General features: G+C 36.8%; 1 long non-coding RNA gene and 1 pseudogene across 1 annotated transcript in view; one reads left to right on the forward strand and one right to left on the reverse strand.

The window, feature by feature from the left end:
- The window catches only part of LOC146401405 (uncharacterized), a 117,129-nt gene that overhangs the window by 61,407 nt on the left and 46,640 nt on the right, over window positions 1–9,082 (forward strand). The window lies entirely within an intron of this gene.
- Window positions 1,485–2,430, reverse strand: LOC146401406 (olfactory receptor 12D1-like; annotated as a pseudogene).

Below are 9,082 nucleotides of genomic sequence, written 5' to 3' on the forward strand. Positions count from 1 at the left end.
CTTTTTTTTGTAGTTTTAAAAAATACTCTTTTATTTAGTTATTAGACAAGGTATAGTTATCTTTTTTTGACATTATCTGTGAGATTTTTTTCTTTATTTACTTTCTTGTTTCATGTCATTGTTTCTTAACTGCTTTACCAGGGTCTTTGTATACAATTACTGTCACATGGGGATAAGCATAAATTAGAATTCAAGACTCCAAACATCTTGGTTCTTTTTTCTTCCTCTGTGAACAATAACCTTTAGCGAGTCATTTACCTAGTTTTATTTCTTTCTACGTTACTGAAAAATGACAGTAATAATTTAGTTTGTTGAAATAAGGGTAGCATAGGAAAACAAAACAAAAAAGTAGAAAAAATTTTGTAAGCCAATGCTCTCCATGACGTGAAGCTGAGAATAAAAATAAACCACAAATAGGATAAAAGATATTCTTGGATTTTTTAAAAAGCTGCCTCCACTTTTAGTAATATTTCACCATAATCCTTGACAGTTTTGGCTGTTTGACTTGTAAAAAATCTGTGAAAATAATGGTTCCAGAACTTTTTAGATGAATCACTGGTTATTTTATTTCTGTTAATTTATGATTACAATGTCATTTTCTTTTTTTTTTTTTTTTTTTTTTTTTTTTTTTTTTGTCTTTTGTTGTTGTCATTGTTGTTGTTGTTGTTGCTATTTCTTGGGCCGCTCCCGCGGCATATGGAGGTTCCCAGGCTAGGGGTTGAATCGGAGCTGTAGACACCGGCCTACGCCAGAGCCACAGCAACACGGGATCCGAGCCGCGTCTGCAACCTACACCACAGCTCACGGCAACGCCGGATCGTTAACCCACTGAGCAAGCACAGGGACTGAACCCGCAACCTCATGGTTCCTAGTCGGATTCGTTAACCACTGCGCCACGACGGGAACTCCGTCATTTTCTTTAATTACTTTTTTTGGTACCTGCCTGCTTAGATAACAAGAAATCATGAAGTATGTCTTAAAAAATTCTCCTTAAAGCACGTAAGTTAACATTTATTTCTCTAATTGAGTGATTATGGTCTTAAATGAAAATCCTTAAAAACATAAAAGCTTGCTGATTTTATTTATCATACTGAAATTGCTAACTTGGAGGGATCCTACAGATAATCAGACCTAAAAACTATCCATCTATACACTTCATGGATAAAATAAGCATATTTGTATATATAAATTCAGAGGCAAGCACATTAGAATATATAACAAGTCAATTTTGTCACATCATAGGTCAAAACTAAATTTAGCATTGGAGTTTGACGGGTAGTGTTCCATGTGCTCAAGTTTCCTTTTTCCTACCTAAGAACACATTGTTTTATACAAGTCAACTAGACTTTCCCATTTATTTTTTATTTATACAGTTTCCTCTGTTATGTATATGGTAAATAATTGAGAAGCAGGTTATTTTCACATCTCAACTTACTCATTGCCTGTCTATTTATACTCAGAATAGATCTCTAGATTCCTTCAATTCAGAGCCTCCTTCTGATCACCCTCTTCAAAGCTGCCTTTACTTGCTTGTTCCTCAAAGTATAGATGAGTGGATTTAATACAGGAGTGACCACACTGTACATAATGGCAATGATCCTGTCCTGGTCCATGGAGCTACCTGAGGTAGGACGAATATACGTGAAAACAACGGGAGCAAAGAAAAGAACAACTACCATGAAGTGGGAGGCACAAGTGGACAGTGCTTTATGAAGCATGCTGCAAGAATGGGTCTTGAAGGAAAGATGGGTGATAATGTAGCCATAGGAGAGAAGTGTTAAAAAGAATGGGCCCATGGCAATAGTCCCTGTAACAGTGTTGAGCAGCCACTGGTTAAGCTCAATGTTCCCACAGGCCAGCTTGAGCAAAGGCTTAATATCACAGAGGAAGTGATGGATGTAGTTGGAACCACAGAAGTGTAAGTGAGAGGTCATTACGGAGTGCAGAAGGGCATAGAGAAAACCAGTGATCCAGACAGTGACAGCCATTTGAGTACAGGCCTGAGGATTCATGATAAGAGTGTAACGAAGTGGTTTGCAGATAGCCACAAAGCGGTCAAAAGCCATCACGGCCAACAACAGGCCCTCTGTGCTGCCCAGGAAGTGGAAGAAGTGAAGCGCTTATGCATCCCCAGAAAGAAATTGCTTTGTGTGAGGAGAGGAAGTTCTTCAGCATCTTTGGCAGTGTCACTGTGGAGAAGCAGATATCTAGACAGGACAGGTTTCCCAGGAGGAAATACATAGGAGAATGGAGTCTTGGCTCAGAGATGACAACCATCAGGATGGCTCCATTCCCAGCCACGATGACCAAGTAAATTGCGAGGAAAAGCACGAAGAGCAAAGGCTGCAGTTCTTGGATGTCTGTCACTCTGAGGAGAAGAAATTCAGTGACTGATGTTTGATTGGGCATCACTTAAAAGCAAAGACAAAAGAGTATATGGAATGCTATCTCTGCTGGAAATTAGAGTCCTCTGGCTGAGGATCTTCCCTCCTGGACGACAACATTTTGAGGGAGAGCATTGTTGTTGTAAATAGTCCCAGCACGGAGGTTTTACAGTATTTGGACCATTAGCTTATAAAACGCAAAGGTTATGTGTTGGTTACGAGCTGTTACTCACCTACCTTTTCTTTTTTATTAGATTTATCATAGTATTTTTGTTTCTCCCAGGGATTCAGAGCCTGTTGCCATCCTGCCATCTGATGTGACTGCGAACTTGTACTTTCTGATACAAGTTGCCTTTTCTTATCCTAAGTCAGCTGTAACAGAGAGTAAGTTTTAAACTACTCCATTACACCACTATCTCTGACCTAGTAAGAAACTGTCTGAAGTGATTTTTACTTAAGAACAGATAGTTTGACAAAAATAAAATCTATAAGTACATCTGAATAGATATGCAGAAATTGTTGTTTTTCCTCTAAAAATCTCCCATTCAAAAACTGGAAAATCCCTGAAAGGAGAAGAAAAAAATTTGGTATGAATTAAAAAGAAAAAAAATGTGAACTAGGGAACATTTCTAGGGGTCTCTAGGCTATATGGCTAGAGAAAAATTTGAGGAACTATTTAAATTTTTTTCCACCAGTATAAAATGCTGGCTTCAAGGAATTCAGAGTAGCTTTCTTTTATAGCCGCATATATTGTGTATATTGTTAAAATTTATTACTCTTGTTTAAGACGTATATGTTTAAATACAATTTTTTTGTTCTCTGACCCACAAATCAATATTATATCAAAAATTCACTTGGAGAAAAAATTTTCCTGACTTTTAAAGAAAATTATAATAAGATTTCCTTTACTAAATGATTTATTTTATTCACCACATATGAATATTTAGAGATTACATATTTACTTTGCAGACTATCTAGAGAAATGGCAATAAAAATGTAGGCAGTATAGGGATTTCATAATCACCAACACAATGATGAGTCTATGCTGAGATAGAAAACCAGCTCTAAATTCTGGGCATTTAGCTTTAATACTAGCAAGATGATAGAGAACATGAGTAGCTTCCCAGCTTGTCTCGTGATTCATTCTTATACCTGTTGAGTATTCAAATTCACAGCTATGGAATCTGTTCAGGTTTATACTCATGAAGAGGAAGTAGTAGAAATATATTTGAAAAGGAAGTAGTAGAAAAATATTTGAAGTGATAGCTTCTATTGGGGGTGCAGCATAAGCTTGTCATCTTCCCCAGCCATTTTTTCCTGAAATTCTGCTTGTCTTTTAAGAGCCACAGATCTCTAGACATGCAAACCCTGAGAGAGAGAGTATCCCCTGGGTTTGAGAAGATTATTGTAAGAATAAACAAGATCTGTTCCTATATCTACCATCTAGGAGAATTTTCCTTGGGGAACTCCTATCTGGAGTTCCATTTTTATTTTCACTCTGCCTCTGTTTTTTTTTTTTTTTTTTCCCTAATATGTTTCTTTCTTAGGTTCAGAACCGTGGACAGTACAATTCTTACTAGCCTCCTGTTTTTGTAGTTAAATTACTTTTCTAGCCTCCTGTTTTTGTAGTTAAATTACTTTTCACTTCCTGTGACAGGGTTGAAGGATACACTTTCTCATCTTGGGGACTTCCCCAGAAAAACTCTATGTGTAAAATTGAAAGAATTGGGTAATAACAGTTAAAGCATGAAGGCCAATCACATACCATTGATTCATATAGAAAGATGATTATCTTTAGTTTTCTACTCATTTATTAATGTGGTTCTATGGAAAACAAAAGAAGAGGATTACGGAGTAGTATTGCTTTTGTTTCTTCCAAATCTGACTCTTCAATGTTGGTAATGACACTAAATTACTTTCTAAGTTTGGGATCCTAAAGCTCACATTTCTCTCTGTGAGAATGAGGCTGGTCTCTCCAATGTGTGTCTTCACTTCTTGCTATATCCTTTAGGCAGAATATTTTCTGCTTCATCCAAGGAATATCTGTGTGCTTTCTGACATCTATCCAAGCTTTCTAATTAGTTGTGAATGCTGCGTACTTCGTTCACCTTTCTACTGAGGTTCATTTTTGTGGTTTTCCGGAAGTTCATTATATATTCATCTCATGAATAATTTCTTGTTATAGAATATGCTATAAATATAATACAAATAAAAAACAGTTATTGCTTGCTGATTGTGTAAATTATTATTCTGAGTTCTTTCATGTATTAGTCTATTACTTCTTCCAAACACCCAGAGAAGTAAGTACTAAAATCATTTCTATTTTATCTTAAGAAACACGAGTCTCAGGCAACTTAAATAAAATTTGTTCTTCCTTCCTCAACTCTATTGAGGACCAGTTGAAGAAATTAATTTCATATATTCAAGGTGCACAATATGATAAATTGGGTATACAATATCATATTATTAACTATAGTCATCATTAAATTTCCCTGTTTTTTCAACAAATTGTGAAAATAGGATTTAAATTGAGGATTTCTAGTTCTAGAGGGTAATAGTATTCCTCCAATACTGATCATCTCATCTGCAGATTCCTCAATTGTCTAGCAAGCCATCATTTTGATGAAGTCAGGATCAGAGATTTTCCTGTTTCATGTTTGTCTCTTTGAAGTATTACCTACAAATTATTTTTTTCCTCAAGTCAAAATGACATTGTCTTAAAAATGTTCTTTTATTACAAGGCAAGCTTCATGGGCATATCATCTATACAGTCACTAAGGGATCTGTGTTAACAGGGCCCCGTGCTTGATTTAATGCTTTTTTTCCCCATCATTTTGAAATTTTTAATAGTTTTTGTGTAAAGGGTACTGCATTTTTATTTGACACTGTCCCCAACAAATCGTGTCAACTCTTCTTGTTTATTAGAGATAAGTTTTATACTTGCTATTTAGAACTACAGTTTTATAGAGTTCATATTTAAATGTTTTCATAGAATCATCCAGAATTGGCTCTGCCTTTTCTCTGTGTAGACAGACCAGCAAGTTTGTCTTCACAAAGGTTTGCATAGAATACCTGTTCCACCCCTTCACTTTTAGTCTGTTCCTTAAAGTGAGTCTCTTGTATGGAGCATACAGATGGATCTCAGTTTTTTTAAAATCCATTTAGATGTTCTATATCTTTTGATTAAAAAATTTAATCCATTTATATTTACAGGAATTATGAATAGGCAAAGACTTACTATTACCATTTTATTAATTATTTTCTGACTCTTTTGAAGTTCCTTTATTAATTTGACAACTAGAAATAACACTGTTAAGAGTGGAAGTATATATTTATGTAGATACCTAAATCTACATCTACATATATTTTTCCCATAGCATTCCTGTCTGCTCCCAAACACTGATGTCTTCTCATGGTCTTCAATATAAAACCCACATCTCTCTAGACAGCATCTTCTCTACAGGTACAGACACTCATTTTCAAATCTTTAAAAGTGCTGTGCTGAATTGCACATCTTGACTTTCAAATATACCCCTGCTGCCTGGAATGCCCTTCCTAGTTCCTTGTCCCTTGCCTGACCAACTGTTTCCTCTCCTTTAAAACCTAGCCTACATGCTACCTTCTTTAGGAGGCTTTCATGCTTTCCCAACCTTCCCCCCATCCCAAGTCCAGTCTAGGTTTGATCTCATGCTGGTCTCACAGTACCTATGCTCCCTATGACATTATCATTTATCATATTTATAACATAAACACTTGACAAACCTAGTTAAGACATATTTAAGAAAGATTGTTTTTATAAGGGTGAGGAAACACTAGAAACTAGGAGGATATATAGAGGGACATTGTGCTAAGATAGGCATGGGGTAGTGAGGAAAAAATATATTAAAAATTTTTTTGAGGAACTCTTGATAAACCTTTACTGAATTGGGGGATGGGGAATGAAAGATGTTGTCAAAATAAAGATAACTATTATGTAGTAAGCTGGTATATAAGGCATAGTTTTTAAGTCACTCTATTGGTATACAGTGTGGTTGGGGAAAGATAAAAGGTTTTGTGGTTGAACATGCTGATTTTGAGCTGATGCTGAAACATGTATAGCAGACTTTGGAGATATTACATTGGTGCTCACAAGGGAAGCTATGGCTGGTTATATAAATTAGGCTGGTGGGTGCTTCCAGTGTGCCAAGGAGGAACTGCTCAGGCTTGTCCCCCTAGTTTTTGGGGGCTCAGCAGCTAAATCCCCCCACCCTGAGAATCTGGCAAGACCCAGCAGTCTCTCCAGAGCCCACCCTCATCTCCAGTTTCAATGAGATTAGGGGAGAGGGGAAGTCTCAGATGCCCAGGCCACATACCTCTAGAAAGATCTGCAGATCCCAGGGCCTTCTCTTCCCTCTCTTCTTTTCATGGCTCCAGCAAACCTTAATCTCCATAGCAGAGATGTTAGAGTAGTCCCAGTGGGGAGAAAGGAGGGAGTCATTTCAACTGGCTCATTTCTTTTGCAGGGGGCACAAGAGGACATGTGCGCATCAAGGGAGGCTTTGAGGGCTAAAGATGGAGTTCCCTGTTAACCCTTCCTGCCCAACCAAGTAGCTGGCAAGAGCTCAAATGGCTCAGTGTTAAGACAGAGGTTCACAGAACCTTGGAGTCAGCTTTCTGGTGCTCTGTTCTGCTGTGGGCCTGGGAACCAATGGGAAACACTCCCTGCCTGTCTCCCCTTCCCCCTTCAGTGTTTTTCTTTCATGTAAAAGTCATGCATCTTATTTTCAAAAAGTAAATCTTAGAGTTCCTATGGTAGCTCAGCAGTAGGAACCCAAGTAGGATCCAAGAGGATGCGGGTTTGATGTCAGGCCTTTTTCAGTGGGTTAAGGATCTGGCATTGCTGTGAGCTGTGGTATATAGGTCGCAGATGCTGCTCAGATCCCACATGGTGTGGCTGTGGTGCAGGCTGACAGCTGCAGCTCCGATTCCACTCCTAACCTGGGAACTTCCATATGCGATGGGTTCAGCCCTAAAATGACAAAAAAATTAAATCTTATAAAAATATGGATTTGAAAATTGAAAAACACTCTACCGCTGAGAGAGCTCCTTTTCTACTTGTTTAGTTATAACATACTTAACATTAAAAAATACATATAAAGTGGTCACAAATCTTTTTGTACTGTAGGCATTTTTTCATGTCATTATTTTAGAGATACTTCATTTTTATGGAGTTCATAATATTTCATTATGGGATCCTATAATTCATTTGGTCCTCTCCTGATAACAATTTAGTCTTTATGTTTATAATAATCTTTATGTTGTTTTTATTTTAAACTAAAAATATGTGGGTAATTGTAAAAAATAAAGGCATTGGTAGGATTTGGTTTTGGGCTTTGTTAGCTGAATCTTGACTAATATATACTCTAGATTTTACTGTAAAAGCTTGGCCATTTATTGTCTCACCTGGATGGCAGTGTTATTAATGAGGTGTTAGTGAGATTTCCCCACTTCAGATAGGTCAGAAAATCATATTCTCCTGATGTTCCTCTTCCCCAAGCCCTACTCCATCCCTAGCGTCCTTTTTATTTCAGTTCTATAGCAGTTTGTTCTTTGTTACATCTCAGATAGTTTTTCCCTTCACATGTATGGCCTTGCCTTCAGTCAAAGCTCACAGGCTCCCCATTCACATGTACCTCTAGGGTCCCAGAGCCATAGCGTCTTCCCTCTAATGCTTTATATCACAGCCTCCAGCTGCTTCATCTGAGTTACTCATACTAAATTTGGGTTCTACCTAACCTATCCAGCTAGAGTGGTTTCCTAGACAGAACTAATCATCCATTATTTCGTCAGATCCTACAATGCACAATGTACCATAACATGAACTACAGGGAGAATCATAAAGAAACACAATACATATTCTCTGCTTTGATACAGTGCTTAGTATATAGAGACAAGGTGGAGCAGTAGTGAGTAACTTGGAGTACATTCTGTTTAAAATGCAGTAAATCCTTTCTCTGCATCACTTTTTGATAGTCTTTATCAGAAAGAAGAATTCGTTTTTTGAGTGATATATAGATAATTTATTTTTACAGAACAAAGTTCATGAATAACACTTATATGGGAAATGTTTTTAATTCTATTAAAAACTCAGGAATATAACCTTAAAATAGGCCAATTGTTGCTAATCTTTCAATATCAGCAGTGATGCTTAGAATCTTTAGACACCTTCAGTATAGCTCAAACACACAATTAGACAAAAGATTCTGAAAAAATGATGCATTAAGGAGGGAAATGTGCATAGCGCCTGTTTCTGCTCTTACTCATGATGAGGACTGGTGATATTGATGGGAATGCAATCAAAGATGGTGATCTGTAGGGTGATTCTGATGACAACAAAAATGATATTGACTATATAAAGCTGATGGTGAGGATATTCATTATTGAACTGGTGACAGAAATGGCAGTGATGTTGAAAATGTTGGTAATGAGGGAAGTAGATGATCAAGTTTCAATAATATTAGTGTTCTAAGGCAATTTAGAGAACAGCTCATCCAGTCCGCACTTCAGGATATTATATTTATATAATATACCTATTTCTATATTATCATGCAAAATATATTCCCTTTGACATATAACTGATATAATATTTTGCAATAATGATAGTATAATATATAACACATGTACCTAACTCGGGAATATATAAAATAAGCCTGTACTAG

The sequence above is a fragment of the Sus scrofa genome, chromosome 7, assembly GCF_054392235.1.
Source record: "Sus scrofa isolate SSC_HxYL_T2T_F1_AM1 chromosome 7, Sscrofa_HxYL_maternal_Yorkshire_Landrace_v2.0, whole genome shotgun sequence".
Taxonomy (NCBI): domain Eukaryota; kingdom Metazoa; phylum Chordata; class Mammalia; order Artiodactyla; family Suidae; genus Sus; species Sus scrofa.